This window comes from Halichoerus grypus, chromosome 4 (genome assembly GCF_964656455.1).
Source record: "Halichoerus grypus chromosome 4, mHalGry1.hap1.1, whole genome shotgun sequence".
Lineage (NCBI taxonomy): Eukaryota > Metazoa > Chordata > Mammalia > Carnivora > Phocidae > Halichoerus > Halichoerus grypus.
In genome coordinates, this window is record NC_135715.1 from 171,906,878 (window position 1) to 171,928,656 (window position 21,779).

Here is a 21,779-nt window from a genome sequence, read left to right on the forward strand (position 1 = left end):
GGTAATGACATCCTTCAATGGTGTTTGCATCTTTAGCCTCATTTATTGACTTTTCTTCCTTGGTGTCAGATTCAACTGGGGAAACGGAAAGCTGTGGCCCCAGGGGAAAACATCAGGAAACAAGCAAGAGATGTATTTTTGAGCAAGAATCCCTTTGGAAATGGCAACATGAGGATGGACACGTGCTCTATAAACTATTAGACCTGAAACCAATTGCCAAAAAGCTTCCTATGTCACAATCTTATATACCAATATCTTGCAGATAAGATTTGAGGTTACTGGATATATAAATATAAGGCATATGATTTGTAAATTGCAAGTATAAAATGTCTAAGGTGCATATGTGTATATATTTGTATCTACGTGTCAATAGCAGCAGGTCCATATATCTATAGAAATGTAAACGGCTACAGGCATTATGGTGGACTGATGGCTGGGTCACGGAGATCACATACCCGATACGCTTGCCTCCTCCAAGCTCGTACACTCTGCTCCCACTTTTGTACCTAATGACTGCAGGCTTGTTTAGCCTACAGTAATTCTGATCCCACCTTTGCCTTACTGTGAAGCATTTCATTAGTTCTGCTTGTTCATAGATTTAATTTTCCATCCCTAATCATTTGTGGCTCATGTGGTCCGTCGATTTCAGAGAGAAGCTGAACATGAGTAAAGGAGATTTGCAGAGGGGAATGAGAATAAGCTGTCGTGGAGCCTAAGATCATTGCAGTGACAATGAGATATATGTATAAAAAAGAAAACAGTATTTCTTATTAAATGTGCCAAATATTAACATGAACATATGGTTGGGGGTTTTGTTTGCTTTTGTTTGGGTTTTTTTTTTTGCAACTAGATAATCATTTCTGTTTAAGAGGCCTTATCTTCCAGTTACCTGCTCTGTTTACTATCAGATGTGGCCTTGCAGGGCACCACTCCTAGAAGACGAACAGAGGAGGACTTCCCTGGGCATCCAGGTACGCCCGAGGATACTTGCATGCAGCTGGAGGATGTTCTCCAAGCCACTTCACTCATTTACATGAGACACAGTCCTATCCCGCAGGTTGGTCTGGTGCTCCCTTCAGTTCTCAAGAGAACCTAGCAATGTTCCAGGAGTTTCTTACCACTCGTTTGCCTATTTCTCAGCCTGACAAGTACTCTGCTCTCAGGAATGTTAACTTAATTGCTTGAGTTTGCCTTAGAAAACCACTTGTATCTTCCAACTCATGAGCTACTGAACAGCTCTATAAGGCATACTTTGTATATAAATAGTAGTAAGAGAGGCCCCAGCACCACTCATGAGTGACAGCAGAGACGAGCAGTATCCCATCCCCCACGCCCTTCCAGCAGAGTGCTTTTCATACACAGGCTACCAAGCCACAGGCTACCAAGACTCCAGACTCAGCACCCTATAATAGCTTCATTAGAACATTAGGACTGGGTTGTTGTTGTTGTTGTTGTTTTTTTAACAACCTTCAGCTATCCTCCAATGAGCAGGGAAACCAGGGTCACAGCAGCAAAGGTGTGAAATGATACATTTGAAAAGCATGAAGTAACTTAAGAAATAGGAGAGGTACACAGAATTATGATATTTCACAACACCAATGTAGCATGCAATGATACATTTCCCTTCTTTGCACTTGCCCAAGTAAAACCAGAACATACATCTGTAATCCCATATTCCAGCCCATTGATTTGCTCTCACAGAAAATGGAAGGCTAGTCATCAAACTCACATCCCCATTGAAATGATGCCAACTCAGAAAAATATTCTTTGTTTACCATAAAATCTACATTTCAGTACATATAAATCCACTGTATGTAGACTGGCCATACAGCACCATACAGTTTTCTTCAGCTGTCTCCTGGAGAAATAAAAGGGCGTATTGGAAATGCTTCATGCATGTGATGAAACACAACCTAGAAACATGTTCTCTAACCCTCCGCTCTGGCACACAACGAGATACAGATTTTTAAAACCATTTGGTTAGTTTGAGCAATTGCATACTCAGCATAATCAGACCTGAGTTTGAACTAAATAATCTGGGCCAAAGTAATTTTCTTGGGATACCCAATTTATGTCTATCGAGCTGAATCAAAGAAACCGGATCATTGTAAAGGCCCACTTCTTAATGTCTCTGTAGATATTGCCAGAGTCATGTTTGCAAGAGCAAATGCTTTCTTCCTTTATTCATTGTAAGTGAACAAAAACAAAAACCTTTTATTGACTTACATTGTATATAAATAAAAGCACATATATCATAAGAACACTTATAACACAGGATGTATGGTGTGTATCACTGGCACCCCAGAAGTCCTCATGTGACCCTTTCTAGTCCATACCCCCTCACCACCATCAAGGATAACACTACCAACAATATTCCCAAACAGCAAAATTCACTTTTGCCTGTTTTGAAACTGTATATATCAAATCATAAACTATCTTTTGAACCTGGCATCTTTCATTCAACATTTTGTTTGTGGAATTCATCCATATTGTTGCATCTCTCTATTTTATGAGAAAAAGAATTGATTTTATTGTTAGAACTATACCCTTAGGAGAAATTTATTTCCTAGGAGAAACGTAATTATTCAGATTAAAATCTAAAATCTCATCCAAAGATCAGAGATGATGAAGAAATGGAAAATCTATATAAACTTGTAATTTTTTTCCTCTTAGAGTGATCTAATAATATACATTAATCTAGGAATTTACTGGACCTCTGCACTGGGAGCTGCTTCTAAGCAGAAGTAAATGTTAAAGAGCTCCAGCATGACACTAAGTTTCTATTTTTGAAGGAGAGGGCAAGTCCTTTACTGTAGTGTTTCATCACTTCTAGCTTAATTTGTCATTTATCACCTTCTGCCTTCACTCTTCAGTAAAGTCTTATACTAGCCTAGAAAGAGGAGCAAGACTCCCTGACAGGCGAGCTCAGAAAGGTCAAATTTGAAATTGAGAAGGAAAAAGCATTATGACATCCAGGGTGGGGTCACTGGAGAGTTAGGAGTATTAACACATTTCCTGAGGGGGACAGCTCATCCTGGCAGGAATTGTGTGCTCTGTAATCTTTGCCTGGGAAACCTGGACCAATACACAATTCTCCACTCCTTCCTCTGGCTATCTGTTCTCCTCCCCTCACTTCTCAGCCTAAATGCCATTCTTAAGGAACACCAACTTCAAACCCTGATGGAGTTCGGTCCCTCAAGATGTTCTCCCATAGCTTCCTGGACTTCTCTTTTTGGAAAAATCCATGACTTTATAAGTAAATTATTCTTTGGTTGACCCTTCTACCAGGCTATACATTGACAAGATGCTGAGCAGTGTGCCTGGTGCATAGCAGATCCTCATCTAATACTTCTTGAATGAGTAGATTAATAAAAGAACAAAATTAAATATTTCAGGAATTCTCAAGATACAAAATCAATTTTACTGCTAACGCTTTGCATTTGTTTCCTTCTTTTTGGTGTTCTTATTTCAAGGAGGATATGTAAGTCTCTCTAAACAAAAAAATTCTTGTCACTATAAATACACTTTTTTCTAAACACAAATTGTTTCCCTCATTTCCAGGAATATACACATTATAGGTTCCTTAGATAAGAGGCACAGCAGGTCAATTTTGGCTCCAAAACCCACTAAATAAATGGAAGTTCAGTAGAGCAAACTTAGAAATAAGCATATCACCCCATCTCAGATAAATGGATCGATGTAGATGATCAAAATGGTATCTTTAAAAAGACCTGTAACATCCATACCCTTCTGCTCACGTCTAGCAGATCCATTTAAGATGTGGTATTTGGGAGAGAGAAGAGACAGTTAAGGTGTTGTGTCTTTATGTTTCTTATGTTAACCTCCTGTTTTGTTTTGTTTTGTTTTTCAAGAGAAATTAGATGCTTTGGCTTCTCTACTTTCGAGATTCTTAGACTGTGAGGAAATTTACTAAATTGACCAAGAGAACATGTTAATACTCCCATATTAATATTCTCATGTTAATAAAGTGTTTGGGCTTTCTTCAAAAGTGATGCAGATGGTTACATGATGGGTCCAAGTCTTAGCAGTTATAGATGGCTGTGAATTACTTAATCTGATGGGCATTAATTATTAACAATTTACAGAAAGGTATTTACATTTCTAATATTTGAAATGGTTTTATAGTAGATGTTATTACATGTGATAGCAATAGTCCTATAATCCTGGCAGTGCAATGGGTTTCCAAAAACTTATAGCCAATGTCTTAAAAAATTAAGCTGAAACTTTGGTGTATACCATTTAGGACTTAAGAAAAAACAAACCTCTTAAAACTGGTTTTCAACCCATAAGTTGAAATATCTTAATTAAGAATTCTTCCAAGTTTTTTTTTTGCAATAGTCTACCCAATTCTCTAAAGCTCTCAGTCAAAGGAAAGGAAGTTCTGTGTAAAATGTATTCATTTAACTCAAAGACAGTTTAAGAAACATTTTTAATCATTTAACAAATGGAAGGCATTGGGCCTCATGTTGAAGGCACTAAGATGAAGACAAAATAGTCTTTTTATCAAAAACTTTATGGCCTAGTGAAGTAGAGACATGCACAAAACTGTCAATAAAATTTCAATATAGAGAGGTTTGCAGAGGATGTGATGGAGCATGAAAGAGGATTAATTACTTCAAATTGGATTTCAGAGAAGGCTTTCTGGAGAAAGGATGCTGCAGCTGAGTCTTGAAAGAGGAACCAGGGCTGACTGGAGGTGGAGATAAGAGCAGGCCACTGCCTTCTGAGGAAAGGCTGGGAATAAAGACATGCAGTGTGAAGCAACGTTGCAAGTATGGAGGGCAAATCCATGGTACACTCAGGATGAAAGGTAAAGCTAATAAGGCAGGGGCAGGTCAAGTCAGGAAGGATCTGTGAGCCCTGTTAAGAAGTTAGACATCAGTCAGTAGATGCTAAGAAACCACTAAGAGATTCTAAAGAGGGGGAGCTCTGTGGACCAATGTTCGTGTTATCGAGAAGATTCTGGTTCCAGCTACACCATGAAAATGCATCTGGGGAAAGGGATACTACACTGGAAGCAGGATTAGGTGATAGTGGCTTTCAAAACAAGAGACAGTGAGATTCTGTACTACAGCATTATTTCTAGGGATAAAAGAAGTGGGTCTGTGTGAGCTCAATTTAGGCAATAAAATAATGAGGACTTAATTGGATATGGGAGCTGAGAGGAGGGAGAAGTGGAGCCCAAGCAAGGCCTAAAATACAAGGCTTCCCTTGTATAGGTTGGGGGTATGGCAATATGACAAATTAAACTTTTAGACATGTTGGGTTGTGGATGACAGTACAATTTCTAAGGAGCTTTTTTCCAGCAGTCCATTGGATATAGGACTTTGAAGTTCAAGGTCAAACTCAAGATAGGGATATAGGCCAGAGAGTTCTAAGAATACAGAGGATAGTTAAAATCAGGAAGAAGGTAAGACTGCACAAGGAAAAGCTATAGGAATGGGAAAATACCCATTACAACACAGAGAAACAAGCCAAATGAAGACACATGGGGACAATGATCAGGAGCTCAGAAATCTGTAGAGTCACACATTTTTTCAGTATTGTATTCATGCTAAGGCCTTTACTCTGTGTTTCCAATGGTCAAAATATTCATTAAATCTTGTCCACTTACATTTTAGAGAAGTAAAGCCAAGAGCTAATGATGGATTAATGCTGAGCAAATTTTAAGTGGCCTGAATAAAAATTGATCCTCTGTTATCTCAGAGAGATTCAACAGAATGCCTTGGTGTTACCTAGCCATGTCGATAAATACATATAGTGCTGGATAAAGGGCATGTGAGTAATCTATTCTCATACAAATAATTCTTACCTATACGTGCTGAAATGCTCATTTCTCAGTCCATTAGGTTCAATTTAATGCATAGAGAACACGTCTAGGATCGATAGGACTTTGAAGGTTTCATTTTTAATTTTACTCAGATGAAAAATTCTGAGCACTGCTTGCTAGTTCTAGCACTTACACAGCATCAGCAACAGGCCCCTCAGGAAGCATGAGGCCAAGGTTAAAGCCGTTCTAAGTCAAGGTGCTATGATACCCAAAGAACCAATTTTCATTGTATTGCATGTCTTCTGGTATTTTATTGGCATGCCCAGAATCTGAGAGCAGAAGGGGTGCACTGGGACTCATTTCAGTTGCAGATGTATAACTCTTGGCATTAAATTTTCCTTAACTTTCACAAAATCCAAGGTTACCGCTTTAGCTTATTAGTCTTTAGCTAATTTTGTATCATGTACAAAAAAAAACAAAAGTAGGGATGCTGTTTTCCTCAAAATACAAAAGACAACAGTGTAATGGGAGATGGGGGTTCCAGTTTCTGCTGGATTAGCAAGTATGTGCTAAAATAAATAAATGAATTAATTAATTAATTAATTAAAAAACCAGCTCTAATCACCTTTCCTCATGACTAAAGTAGTGGTTGCCTGTAGACAAAGGTGATGCCCCTCTGGCTAAGTGGCATTCCCTTAAATTGTTTCTTTATTGCTAACGATGAGTTTGCAAATCCCCAGCTATATTCATATCCTCATTTACAAAATGGCAGATGAGGAGCAGGACGAGGGTTGGGATAACCAAAAGTATAGTATAGGAGCCCTCATCCTGGGCAGCAGCTCAACGACCATCCAGAAAATACCTTTGTGGCAAAAAGTCCCCCACACCATTCTATTAGCCTGTGTGCCTTAAACCCACCCTTTGCTGACACATCGTCCCTGGTGATCCCTGCATTGGTCTGGCCCAGTAACTTGCTGAAAGATACTTCATCTTAATTTTGTATTTGTGTAGTACTTCGTAGTTTTCAATGTGTTTTCAAATATGCTATTTGAGATCCTCAGCAAACACTGCCATGTCAGCGCAGCTACCACGGCTGCACACTGCAGAAACGGAAGCACCAGCAAGTTGAATGGTTTGCACAGAATTACAGAATTAATAAGTGGTGGAACCAGTCTAGAAGATGAGTCTTCAGACTTCTGGACAAGCTTTATCTTCACTCTACCCCAGGCACCCAGTAAAAAAAATTAATAAAATGAAATCACTGAGGTCTGACTTAGCTGAGGAATCATGCCTCGTGTCATGGAATTGAAGGAGTTTTCTTCATGTTTCTTAATTGGCTGGAGCAGACAACGACACAAAATTGTCTTTGACATTCCTACCACTTTTCCGAGACCCTCATTTCTCTCATCTTTTCACCTTCCAGATCTGGACTTAGGTGCTCAGAATGCCTCAGAATCCTGATAAGAATCATTCCCATCTCTTCCTAATAAGCAAATTCCCCTAGTCCCTCCCAAGATACAAATGTGGCCTCCTCTCTGAAGATTTTTTTCTTATTTCTCCTGGAATCACTGATTGTTCTCTCCTCTAAACTACCAGAGGATAACTTCGTTCATACAAATGTCACTCCTTACATTACTGTCACTCATTACGTCTTAATATTTCATTCCATCCATTTTTCCACTGGACTGTGAATTCCCAAAAGACAAGTACCTATGTGTCATCTTTGTGTCATCCACAAAATACCTCCAAGAGTCTCTGGCACATAAGAGATGTTCAGGAAATGTCTGGTCCATGGGTCTGAGAACTTTTAGTCTCAAGTGCTGGTGACCATGTGCCTGCTCCCTGCACAGTAAGAGATGAATATAAATGTAAAGAGATATTTTCAGAGAGAGATCAATACTTAGCACAAAGTAATGAATCTCTCATGATGTAATATCAGACACTATGATAGGAGGAGAGGAATTTAGGGACAGCGGAGTCTTCCTATTGTTTTTCAAATTGTATCACATAGGCAACTTCTAAGACCAATTCAAATAACTTCCAATCAACAAATATTTATAGTGGACATTTGACATTCATTAGGAATACTTCCAGAGTCCCCTACATATTCTTGAATTCCCTATTTCAGAACATTTTGCAAATATTCTTAGTTTTCTCCAGAACCACATTCTATTGAAAATCACCTGTTTCCTCTTATGTCCAAGCCAGAAGTTTACCACTTTTTAAATTTTTATTAGATCATGTCTCTTATTTCACCTCTATTTTATACATAAAAAAATTCAGTTGTGTGCATTTGATGATAGTGTGCAATAAAGATCACTTGATAAAGAACAGAGAACCACAAAGTCACCATGAGACATTCATGCTGGGAGCAACAAAATTTCAGGGCCCTCTGGAGGTCACTCGGGAAAATTCAAAACCACAAATGTTAGATCTGCAAATGCCAGGGGCTTAATGGATAATGAGTACCTATTACATGCAAAACATTGTGGTGAGTGCTGCAGAGAATTCAATATGCATAATTGCTCCTGTCCTAAACATTCTTCTAATTAATCCAGTACCTCTATCTCTGTTGTATTACCATTTGAGCTTACATTTTTATTTAATAGACGTTCCTAAAGAAATAGCCTAAAGGCTTCCAATCAACATGGTGCCTTGAATTAATGCTTCAACCTTTTCCAAGACACACACAGAGAGTACTGAGAAATTAAGTACTTTAAAAATATTTAAAACATGGACATCTTAAAAAATATGTAAATACACACAAGAGCTGGAAATAGAACAGAAACAGAAATAAGTAGGGGCTATAGGCACTAAATCAACCAGATTCCAGAACTGTTTACAGTCAGACAGCTGCTATAGCAAACTACTACAATCTGGGTAGCTTCAACAACAGGAATTTATTTCTCAGTCTGGGAAGTCTAAGATCAAGGTGCCAACAGATTCAATTCCTGATGAAAGCCCACTTCCTGGCTTGCATATGGCCACCTTCTTGCTGCATGCTCACATGGCCTTTCCTCAACGCATGCCCTACCCTCATGACTGCATCCGAGCCTCATTACCTCTCAAAGGCCCCACTTCCAAATACCATCACACTGGGGGTTAGGGTGTCAACATATTTGGGGGAAAGAGGGGCAAAGAGCCCACAATAGCACATTCTCTTTTTTAATGGAAAATTTAAACTGGAAAACACAGTTGAGATTTTGATTCACATAGGATGTAGAGAAATACCTGAGCCAGACTAATTGCATTAAATAAAAGACCTGAAATAAGATATGAGAAATATTTAAAAAGAAGCTGAAAAAGCCATACAAATTCCCAGGACATTGGTTTATATAAAGCAATATACTTAGACGGGGGCGAGGGGCATGTTGAGGAAGTAGAAAGAGTCAAGCAGGTAGGACCCCAGCCAGGTTGCCCAAAAGATCACAATTGAGTCATACAGATGTTTCTCCAATATTATCATGGGACAAGAGCACGGAGGCATCAGTATGAAATCTGGTTTTAGATAAGGAGAAGCCACAGTCTATGTAGAGTCTGTCTACAAAACCACAGACAGGAAACAATGAGCACAGAGAACATGAAAAGGGACTGTCACTCAAGATAGAATTGCAAACTAAAATTTCAAGTATATGATAAATAACAGAGCTAAAGGAAGAAAATCCAATTTTAGGAATGTCAAAAATGACTTTAAACTGGGTATATTTTATATCCTCAAAGAAATGAAGGAATAATTTTCATAAAATAGCAACACAAATTATGAAACTAAAGCAGTTAGATATGAATCAAGAATGAGTAGATAAGAAAAAAGAATTAGAATTTTTAGAAATTAAAAATTAGCTAAAAATTTGCTAAAATAAAACTTAGGTTTTATTAGGTTATAAACAATTCCCTGGATACAGACAAAGTGAGAAGTAATTAATCTGAAGGCAGATACAAAAGTGTTCAGTCAGAATGAAGCAGAGAGAAATAAAGAAATAAAATATTAAAGAAAAGCTAAGGTATAATAATGATGACAGTGATAATGATGGTGTTAAACTGCTTAACAAAAATATATATAATCAAATAGCAAACTTTCAAAGTAGCAGGGGGAAAAAAAGTTGAGAAATAATTATCAATCCACATCATAACAATAAAAGCCAGAAAATAAGGTAGGGAAAATAAAAGGCAAAAACAACGTGGTAACAGAAAATAAAAGATTAATTAAATTCAAATAAGCCCGCAATAACAACAAATATAAACAGATTAAAATTACCTAATGAAAGACCATCAGATGGGATACTTTTCATTTCAGCATTAATCTATTTTTGAGAGAAACACCTAATATATAATACTGAAAATTTAAAGGAATTGGAAAAGATACACAAAATCAAAATTATATTTATAATAATATGAAGATGTCATCTGCCACTTATATTGTGTTGACATGTCTACTGATATTACAATAACACTAGTGGGTAAACTGCTAAAACCAAAGCACTGACACTAAACTGTACGAGTTGGTGTTTTCTATTTTACTACCATCCACTTGCAGAAAACAACCCTCCCAGAAAGCCAATGTTACTTAAGGATGACCACCATGAAGCAGTGGTATTATTTTATTAAATTAACCAATGTATATATACATTTTTAGTATTGAGTGTGACAAAATGAGAAGTACATATAAGGCGCTTGCTGCTGCATATTGATAAACTCAAGTTATCTTGAGGAAATCACTGTTTTTTTGAATTGTAAAATTACCACTTTTCATGGAACACCACTTTTACTTGAAAGAATGACTAATAGACAAATTATGGCTATGAATGTTTGGTTTTGGCATACATTTTTTCAAAACATGAGGTAGTGAATCTGTCACTTTTAGGAAAACTGACAACTAACAATACCTATTGCCAGTTGATAAAATTTAAGCTTTTAAGTGAAAATGAGAATTTTGGAAAACTTATAATCATGACCATGAGCTTGATAGTGTCGCAATGTTTAAAGACTGTTCTGATGAGATAGGTGGTTATATTAAAGAATGTGATTTTTGTTGATGCTGTATAATGAAATTTGTCATGTAGAATATCTACATAACTCAATGAACCAATATTTTTCAAATGAAAATGCATAGTGATAAAAAAAATCAAGCACAGGTTAAAAGATCTATTCAAAATGCAAAATAATCCAATGGATATTAGCGTAACAAAGTACAAATAGGTTATTGATATGATTTCAGATTTCACCTTGCCACTGTTAGTTTTGGTGTACTACTAAAGAAAAATGTCAACAATTACCATCTACCATTCCCACTGCTCAACATTTCATTAGATTTTCCAGTCAATTAAAAAATACTTTTAAAAGGATATATGATTTGTACAAAAAGACATAATTGTCATCATTTGCAGGTGATATAATTATCTACACTAGAATATTCAAGAAAATATCAGACAAACTGCAAAAACTAACAGAGTTTTGCAACAGGAATAATAGGCAAAAATTAACTGCATCCCTATCTATAGTTACACTCAAATGGGAAATGTAATAGAAAATGTACACTCACGATCAAAAACTGTAAGGTAGCTAAGCATAACACTAACATGTCTTGCATGCCATTAGCTAAGGACTTAAAAAAAATTTAAAAACATATACCATGTTCATAAAGGGAATATTATAAAGAGAAAAATTATCCTCCAAATTATCCACAACTTCAATAAAGTTATCAAAATCTCTTAAATGCTTTATGAAATTAAAACTGATTCCCAAACTCCTATCAAAGAAAATGTCTAAAATTTTAAGGTACATTTAATAGTGATGGCAAAGAATAAAAGGTACTCAATGAGAGATATAACAAAAGATCTACATGAATATTACAGAAATCTTAAAAGTTTTTTAAAAGGAAGACTTAAATATATGACTAAATATGCTATTTGTATGAAAACGAAAATTAAATATCATAAACATGTCAAGTGTTCCCCATATTAACATGTAAATTCAATGAAAATACTAGTAGAATATTTTAGGAGACCTGATAAACTGATACTAAATGTGTTTATGCAATAACAGCAAATACTTATTAGCCTTCTCTATGAATCAGGCACTTTTCTAAAAACTTCACACACAATTCTTTAATACCCATAAAAACCATATCTACAAGGTAGATACTATTTCATCCCTATTTTACATATGAGAAAGCTGAGGCACATAGAGATTAAAGTCTTATACAAGGTCAGACTAATAGAACAAAGATTTCTCTTCAGCTGGTCTCTAGTGTGTTCTTAAGCACTATCCCATATCGCCAAGATTGCCAAAATAACTTTGTGGGTAACAGGTTTGAATATGGGGAGGTAGCTTTATCACTATAGCTTGACACAGTATGGTATTTATGCATAAATATGTAAATAGACCAATGACACAAACTGAAGAACCAATAAACAGCCTACACATTTGATTTATGAGAGGACAATTTAGATCAATGAGAAATGAAAGACAAATCAAACAAATATTATCAGAGCAAATGAAATAAAATCCCTACTTCATTCCATAATCAATTCCAAGAGGATTAAATGTTAAAATAGAAGCAAAAACCTTAACATGTTTAGAATAAAATTTATGAAAGCATTTACAAACTTGAGGTAGGAAATAATTTTAAACACACAGAGCAAAAACCATAAACTAAGAATGATAAACTTCCCTATGTTAAATTTAACTTCTTACAACAAAATACACCATTAAACCAAGTGAAAAGACAGGACGAGTTGGAGGAGATGCTTATCATTCATAACCAACAAATAATTAGTATCTAAAATATATAATAAACTCTTAAAAATCAATAACAAATAGACCAACAGCCCAAGAGAAAAATGGTCAGAAGCACAAGGAGAATTTCAAATAATAAGGAACACAAACGGTGAAAAAACATAGGGAAAGATGCTCAATCTAACTGGTAATCAGAGATATGTAAATATTAATGACCAGTGGTGTGTGGAAGGAAACCAGTTTGAACCATCATGCTCGAGCTGATTGTACCCATCACTCCCCAACTGCACATTGTCAACATTCAGTGAGGTCATGTTGGTAACCTGATACTGGCCGTGGTGGCAGTATCTACACTAAGCAAAGGGACAGATGCTGCAAATTAGAACTGTTTTTGTGTATTGCCAGCTTACCAGCATACACACACATTGCTTTAAACCTATCCAATTAACAAATTTAAAATATAACAATACCAAGTGTTATTTTTTTATTTTTTTATTATGTTATGTTAATCACCATACATAACATCATTAGTTTTTGATGTAGTGATCCATGATTCATCGTTTGCGTATAACACCCAGTGCTCCATGAAATACGTGCCCTCAGTTTGTTTCTCAGAGTCCATAGTCTCTCACGGTTTGTCTCCCTCTCCGATTTACCCCCCTTCATTTTTCCCTTCCTACTGTCTTCTTCTTTTTTTTTTTTTTTTTAACATATAATGTATTATTTGTTTCAGAGGTACAGGTCTGTGATTCAACCAAGTGTTAGTAACAAGGATGTAAAGTAATGGGAACTCTCATACTCTGCTGATAGGTTTGTAAAGTAATTTAACTACTTGAGAGAAATATTAGGCAGTATTTGTAAAATTAAAGGCATATTTATCCTATGACTCAGCAATTCCATTCCTGGCCAAATAGAGAAACTCTTACAAGTAGGTGCAAGGACACATGTATAAGTATGTTCACAGCAATATTGAGTGCCATGGCCAAAAAAATTAGAAATATCTTCAACATCCACCAAGAGGGGAATGCATAAATAAACCATGATGTATTTATACAATGGCATACTATATAGCAGTGAAAATGAGTGAACTAGAAAAGCATATATCAAGTTAGATAAATCTCACAAATACATTAAGTACAAAAAGCAAGCTGCAGTAGAATACATAAAGTATAATAGCTTTCATATAAAATTTTTTAATACGGAAACAATACTATATGTTCTATATGGCTGTATATGTATACATATACATGTATAGTGTATTTATATACATATATATGACATTTTTTAATTACATCAGATTGTTGGGGCACCTGAGTGGCTCAGTCGATTAAGCATCCGACTCTCAATTTGGGCTCAGGTCATGACCTCAGGGTCCTGAGATCAAGCTCCATGTTCAGTGTAGAGTCTGCTTGAGATTCTCTCTCCCCCTCTGCCCCTCCCTCCTGCTCACATGCGCTCAATAATAAATAAATAAATAAATAAATAAATAAAATCTTATAAGAAATTACATCAGATTTCTAAAAACTTAAAAATATGACAATACCAAGGATATGGGGAAATACTAATTCTCATATGCTGTGAGTGTATGATTTGGTATCACCCACTTAAAGATCAATTTGACAATATTTAGTGAAAATGGAGAAGTGCCTCCCTCTAACCTATCAATCTGGGTTTTAGGTGTATTAATCCAAAGAAAACTCTTACAAATATACACACAAAAAAATTTCTCAATGATTTCCATTGCAACATTACTTTGTGCAGAATTATTTTTACTAGACAATACAGTGAAAATATTAAAATATGGCTTGAAGATAGCAGGAAGGGAAAAATGAAGGGGGTGGAAATCGGAGGGGAAGACGAACCATGAGAGACTATGGATTCTGAGAAACAAACTGAGAGTTCTAGAGGGGAGGGGGGTGGGGGGATGGGTTAGCCTGGTGATGGGTATTAAAGAGGGCACGTTCTGCATGGAGCACTGGGTGTTATACACAAACAATGAATCATGGAACACTACATCAAAAACTAATGATGTAGGGGCGCCTGGGTGGCTCAGTTGGTTAAGCGACTGCCTTCGGCTCAGGTCATGATCCTGGAGTCCCGGGATCGGGTCCCGCATCGGGCTCCCTGCTCAGCAGGGAGTCTGCTTCTCCCTCTGACCCTCCCCCCTCTCATGCTCTATCTCATTCTCTCTCTCAAATAAATAAAAATAAAATCTTTAAAAAAAAAAAAAAAACTAATGATGTAATGTATGGTGATTAACATAACATAATAAAATTTTTTTAAAAAAGAAGACATGCAAATGCCCAGCAGATATATGGAGAGGTGGTTAAAATCAGTAATTATCAGGGAAATAAAAAATCAAAATTTCATTCTATTTTGGATGGCTATTATAAAACCAAACAAAGGACAACAAATGATGAGCATGTGAAGAAAAGATAACCTTTGTTAACTACTGGCAGAAATGTGATATAGTTAAACGATTTTGTAAGACAATATGGAAGTTTCTAAAAATACTAAAAATAGAATTAGAAGAATTCTAATATCTGTCTTTCTATGTTTATTGCAGCATTTTTCACAAGAACCAATTAGAGAAACCTAAATGTCTACTGATAGATGACTAAAGAAAATGTGGCATATCAATACAATGGTAAATTATTCAACTGTATTAAAAAAAAAAAGAAAAAGTTTACCTTTTTACATGTATAAACCTGAAAGACATTAAGTGAGATAAGCCAGACAGAAGGAAAAATATGACATAAGATTTACATGAGGAATGTAAAATGGTGAAATACATATTGCACAAAGTAGAAGAGTGGTTTCCAGAAGCTGTGAGGAAGGGAAAATTGGGTGGTACTAGTAAAATTGTACAAAATTTATATTATATAAGAGTAATCAGTTCTAGAGATACAGTGTAGAGCATACTGCTTATACAATACTGTACCATATACTTAAATTGCTAAGAGGGTAATCTTATGTAAAGCGCTCTTATCACAAAATTAATAATGATAATAATAATAATAAAAAGATAAAGAAGAAAAGAAGAATTAGAGAGTAGTATGAAACTTTGAAAACACACTTTTATGGTATATTCTCATCTAACTCATCTAGTTCTATACGTAATTATCTACATTTTTTGTATGTCAGGAAAATTAAAGAATATATATAAAAAATATGGCTTGAATATAAACCAAATTAATGGTTGTGTTTGCCTTGGAGGAGGAGTTAGAGAATGATCTATAAATGGAATTTTAAAAGAAATATCTGTAATGACTTATTTTTTGAAGAAAAAACCTGAAGGAAATGTAATAATGTTAACATTTGTTAAACTTGGATGGCAGTTAAATGGGTGTTCTATAAGCATTTATTGTATATATATATATTTTTTCATTTTTAAGAGAAGTTTTATATATATCCATCCCTCAGCTTCCTAAAGTTGTTTTTTGGGAGAGGAAAACCCACTAAACTTGGAATCAAACACCCAGATTATAATCCAAGCTCTTCTACTAAATAGTTGTGTGTTCATGGACAAGTCTCCTGAGTTTTACATTGAAATGTGGTGACTCCCTCACAGAGGATGGTTAAATGCTACATCCTGAGCTACAGGGCCACAGACACTGGCCAACTGTGTGTATTAGTTTGTTAGGACTGCCATAGCAGTGGACCACTACCTACATGGCTTCAACAACAAATGTATTGTCTCATAGCTCTGGGGACTAGAAATTCAAGATCAAGGGGTCAATAGGATTGGTTCCTTCTAAGGGCTGTGAGGGAAAGATCTGGACCAGACCTCTCTTCTTGCTTTGTGGATGGCTGTCTTGTCCCTACATCTCTTCACAGTGTCCTCCCTCTGTGCATGTCTGTTCCAATCTACCCCTTCTTATAAGGACACCAGTCATCCTGGATTCAGACCCACCCTCATGACCTCACTTTAACTTGATTACCTCTGTAAAGGCTCCATTTCTGAATAAGGTCACATCATGAAGTACTAGGCAGTAGGACTTCATATGAATTTTGGGAGGACACAATTCCAGCCGTAACACCTGCCACACATAGTTGATACTTAGAACACATATAAAGAAAAAAGAAAGTTTTAAGAATATAAAGCTCATCCCCAACTAAAAGTGACTTTAATTTATTGATACTAATTCATTGGTCAAATGTTAGGAGGCAGGGCTGATGAGTGGTGGAATGAGGTTTTTCATTTTAGCTCCTTCCTTTTCAGATGCATTAGGACACGTGTGCTGGTAAGTCCTGTGGCCCAACAAAATGATGGACCTGCCAGCTTTTTATGTGTCATGCACATCAGTGTGCTGGTAGGTGAGGGTGGGGGGGGGAGTGGGGAGGAGGCATGGAGGACAATGCCAGTAATGCCAAGATCCTATGTTTGATTCCCATCAGAGCTAATTAGCTTCACTCATCCCTACATGTAGCCAGCCACTTTGCTGTTGCCTGCTGACCCACAGAACAACTGAGGCCAATCAAAAACAGGGCACTGGCTGTTCAAAAAGCCTTGACTTCTATTCTGAATCCCAGAATCTGTAACCTAAGAGCAGGAAAGAGGCAATGGGAGGCTACCTTTATCCCAGCTCAAACGACACTTCTCATGTTATTTCAGACCTCGGTGACCAGGTGATTAACATCATGCAAAAAAAAAATCTTCACAGAATTCAACAGTCTACACAAACCAATCGATGGGAACAGCAAACTTGGATAAAATGACCTCAAGATGTCATGGCCTGGGGTTAACTACACTCTTCTTGTATGACCACTTTTCTACCTAATTAAAATTATTATCATATTAAAATAATTACAAATAAGTTTTAAACTGAATAATCATTGCTTACAAATATTTTATTCCTATTTATCAACCATTCCAGCTTTTTCCTCTTAAGCTACTGTAAACTTTACCTCCAAAAAAGCCTATTATGTCTCTCTCTTGCTTCTTGTTTCTTTAGGTCAAATCTTGGTTGTAAATAAAGACAAGGGCCTTCACATTCAAACACAGAAGACAGTAATAATGTTCCCAGTTTCTCATGAAAACATTCCAAATTTCCAAGTTCTTCCTCTTTAAAATGAGAAACTCTTAGCTTCCTCCTACTTCGGGTACTCTAAGCCTAGAAATGATATGGATTATAATGTAGAGAAATCAGCTAGGAATACAATACACTGGATTCTTCAATACATAGATAATTTGGTGGGACATTATTTGCATTTTTCCCCTTGTTAATATCCTCAGAATTATGACCACAGAGCATGTGTATGAGAGTACTCTTTTGATTGCAAGTAATAGAAACCTATTCCAATCTAACAAAAACCAGGGATTTTTGACCTCTCATAATTCCAAAGTCTACTTAGACACTACTGGATCCAGGTGCTCAAACTTCAGGCATCTGTCCAATTCCATTTCTCAGGTCTATTTTCTTAAGACAGGCTCTCCTCAAATAATGACACAGAACTCCAATAGGAGCTCTCAAATCACTTCCCACCAGTTTAGCAACACCAGAAACAAAAGATAAAACTTCTCTTTTCCAAAATTTCCAGCAGGAATCCCAAGTTTCATTATTACCTACCTATCCCTGAAGCAATCAGTGTATCTGAGCAGATGTTGGGCTCTCATCTGTCTGTCTGATCCATGTACCCAACCCCAGAGCCTAGGAGAGGGATCAAACTCCACCCCAACCATATGGATAGAAATGGGTGAGAACTCATACACCCAAAGGAAAATTGGGGTGCTGTTATCAGAAGGGGAAATGGCAGGCAAAACCAATAGATCTCTATTGTCAGAGTCTTAAGTTGTTATTTCAGAAAAAAATACTATTAGTCACAAAGAGGGTGGAGTGAAAGATGGCAAGCTCAGTACAAACTCATCATCATAACTGGAAAAAATTAATTAAAAATCCATTTTCTGCTGCTGGAGGGTCAGCACTGCATTATCATATGGACACGTAATTATGATAAGTCATAGTGATTTATCATTTGAAAGCGGCTCAGTAGGTATGAGAAAACAGCAGATGAAGAGGGACACTGAAAGGCTATTTAACTCATTCCCCAGCCACTGATAAAAATTATACCTAAGCCTTCAATTTTTGAAGACCTGCAGAAGCAAGGTGCTATCATAATCACTCCCTTATAATTAAATTATTAAGAAAAATGATATATGTTTCCTCTCTAGCCCTCTCCATGCAAGGGAATACCTCCATCTGTACATGTCATTAATTAATTTTTTGGTAACAATTAGTTTCAATGCTCCTGTGAGGAATGCTTAATCTTTCACCAGGGTAAAATGAGGCACTTGGATAAAAATGTTGCTTCTGGGAGGCATGAATTTCCAGCCCTGATAATGACTTTTGGAACAAAAATGTTCCCTCACCCCAAGGACTATTCACATGGAGTTCAAAAGGCTATAAAAGAGATGACCTCACTAGGTGGGCTCTTTCAGCTGCCAAATAGGACAGCTCTCCTATTTGAAACATGGCCCCTTGGATTATCTGTTTAGCGGTAGAGTCAGCCATCAGGCATTTTTTGCTACTGTTGTAATACTCTATCATAATTAATGACAGTGTCACACTGTACTTAATATAAATTAATTCTATGTTTGTCCAAATAACCCAGTACAATTTGTTTAAGTTTCCTGCGTAGCCAGGTTTTTGAATGCATTATCTGGAAAATGGAAAAGACATTCCTCCACAGAGGGTTTTTTTTTTTTTTTTTTTTTAATCAGAAATTAAATAAATAAAGGGCTCACCATATGTGCAGCCTGGGACGTTGTTTGCAGCATTTAGCAGGGTCAGATTATCAAGTTTCATTATTTGATACATTTTTCAGGCTTGCAACAGAGTCGCAAAGAATTGATGGGAGCAGCAAATTCATTTTAAAATGGGTTTATTGCTTCATCAGGTATTCATTTAAGCAGAATCCACAGCATAACTGGATCTCTTTGGCCCTATGTGACATGTTTTTCCAAATGGAATGATAATAACTATAGAGATATAATATGTAGTTAAAGACTTCCCATCTCCACGAGGCACCCAGATATTCAAAGAAAGAAATTATTTTCATTCTCAAGCCACTGCTCCCTAGAGGATCAATGGCCAGCCCTTTTAGGGCCCTGCTAAAGAGAAATCTAGAGATGCCACAATCCCTTTGGTTTGAGGCTAATAGCTATGTTATAGAGAAACCATCATAAGGGATTTAGTTTCTGGTGAGAAAAAAAAAATTACAAATTGAGCATTAAATAAGTATTATAATACATTTTCTTAGAGCTACTAAACCAGATCAAATAGGAAAATGACATGAAATTAGTTGAGAAAATAAAATTATGATACCAAAAAGAAATGTTATTAAGAAACTTCAAGCTATTTTAGATTTCCAGAGCATCATAAATTACGCAGGCGAAATGCACACCAATCCAAAATCTACAAAATCCAACTTCTAGTCTCAGAGATTGTTAATTTGCCAAGTTCCTGTAGAATGTCTCCCATTTTTAATAAACTCTATCATGACCTCCCCCCAAAATTCACTTCAACATATAAACTGTTGATTTTCCAAATACATATTGACATTATATTTGGAAAATATAAAAAGCTACAGGTGGTATAGTGGTATGTACAATTGGTTTATATAACAAAGGCTTCTTAGTTAATAGACTTCATGTCATCATCTAGAATAGCATGGACACAATAATGTGTAAAAGGTCACCCTTATTATTGATAATGCTATTTTGAAGATCTGCTTAGGTCTGCTACTTAAGTGTACTAAGAATCCTGCCCCCGCAGTCTAGACGACTGGTTGTCAACCTTGACTGCACATTAGAATCACCTGGAGAGCTTATACAACACATCATGACCAGGCCAATTAAATCAGAAGGTTCACTAAGGATTGGCCCCACACACCTAGGTGTTTCCAGTGTGCAGCCAAAGAGCCAGTGGATTAGAGCAGTGGTTCTCTAAGTGGGGTGCCTAGAGCAGCAACCTCAGCATCACCTGGGATTTTGTCAAAAATACAAATCAGGTCCCAATCCAGACCACTGAATCAGAAACCCTGGGGGAACTGGCAGGATAGAGCAGATGGTCCAGTGATTCTGATGAATGCTGAACCACTGATCTAAAATTTGGAACAGCCCATCCAGAGAAAAGTTTGGATCTGCAGAGCAGACACACTTACCTAGGACTGTCACCTCTCATTGGTCCCAAGCGGAAAGTGCAGAAAGCCAGGGGTAGATCCAGGCTTTGAAGAGCTTGAAGTCAGTACAATTTCAAGACCTTTTTCAAGAAACCCAAGAAATACAAAATTAGGTACAAAGTAAATATCCATTTAGAATCAGAGAAATCACAAATTTTAAAAATTTCATGCTAATGAGTATCACATACCAAAACATAATGCTTTTATTAATTTATTTCCTGAGGCCCCTCTAACATTCTTTTCCTACATTTCTTTTCACATAATATTCTTTCATTGTCTTTTCATAACAAAAATTGTATAATATTTTCTACAGGGATAAAAATAATGATTCATTCTTTTCTCTAGCATGATGATTTTTTTTTCTTTTTGAGTTTAGAAAAGGTGTCTTTGAGGTGGTGGTTATTGAATTTGGGAAGACCTCTATCAAGGGAAACCTCTGTTTTAGGGCATTGTAGGTATTTCATTGCAGCAACTAACCTTAAATACTCTTTGAAGAGTCTCTAACCAAAGTCTTAGAAGTAGTCTTTGCAGATGAGGAGAGTAATGCTTTATTCACTTTATGCTAAATCTACTTTGTACAGACTTTGATAAATTAACTTCCCCAATCAACCTACCACCTAGGTAGGGTGGTACCCTACTCATTCTACTTCTGCAGGGAGGAGGAGGAGAGGGAACAGAGAACTAGGACCATTTAGGAAAAATTCCTCCTGATGAAAACAAGATGAAGAGAATCTTGTTCCCCTGAAAGAGAAGGGCAGCTTTGGGGGTTATCTACACATGGAGAAATTGTGCAGTCAACTGAGGTCACATGACCAGATTCCCTTCTATTTCTCTAAAAAGTGTGATGCTTTAGCTTCTGAAACTGGGACGTCCCAGTGGGGTCTAGTCTAATTTTACGGATATCAAAGTAAAGTCAAGATGTGTACTGATGGTGTTGGGTGCCAAAGCCTGCTCCCTACCTTTGTGGGGTTTGACTGCTCAAAAACAGAGTCCTGAAGATCATAACCATATATATTCTGGATGAGAATTATCATTTGTACAGGGTCCAAAATGGGTATTTAATTTGGTTTAC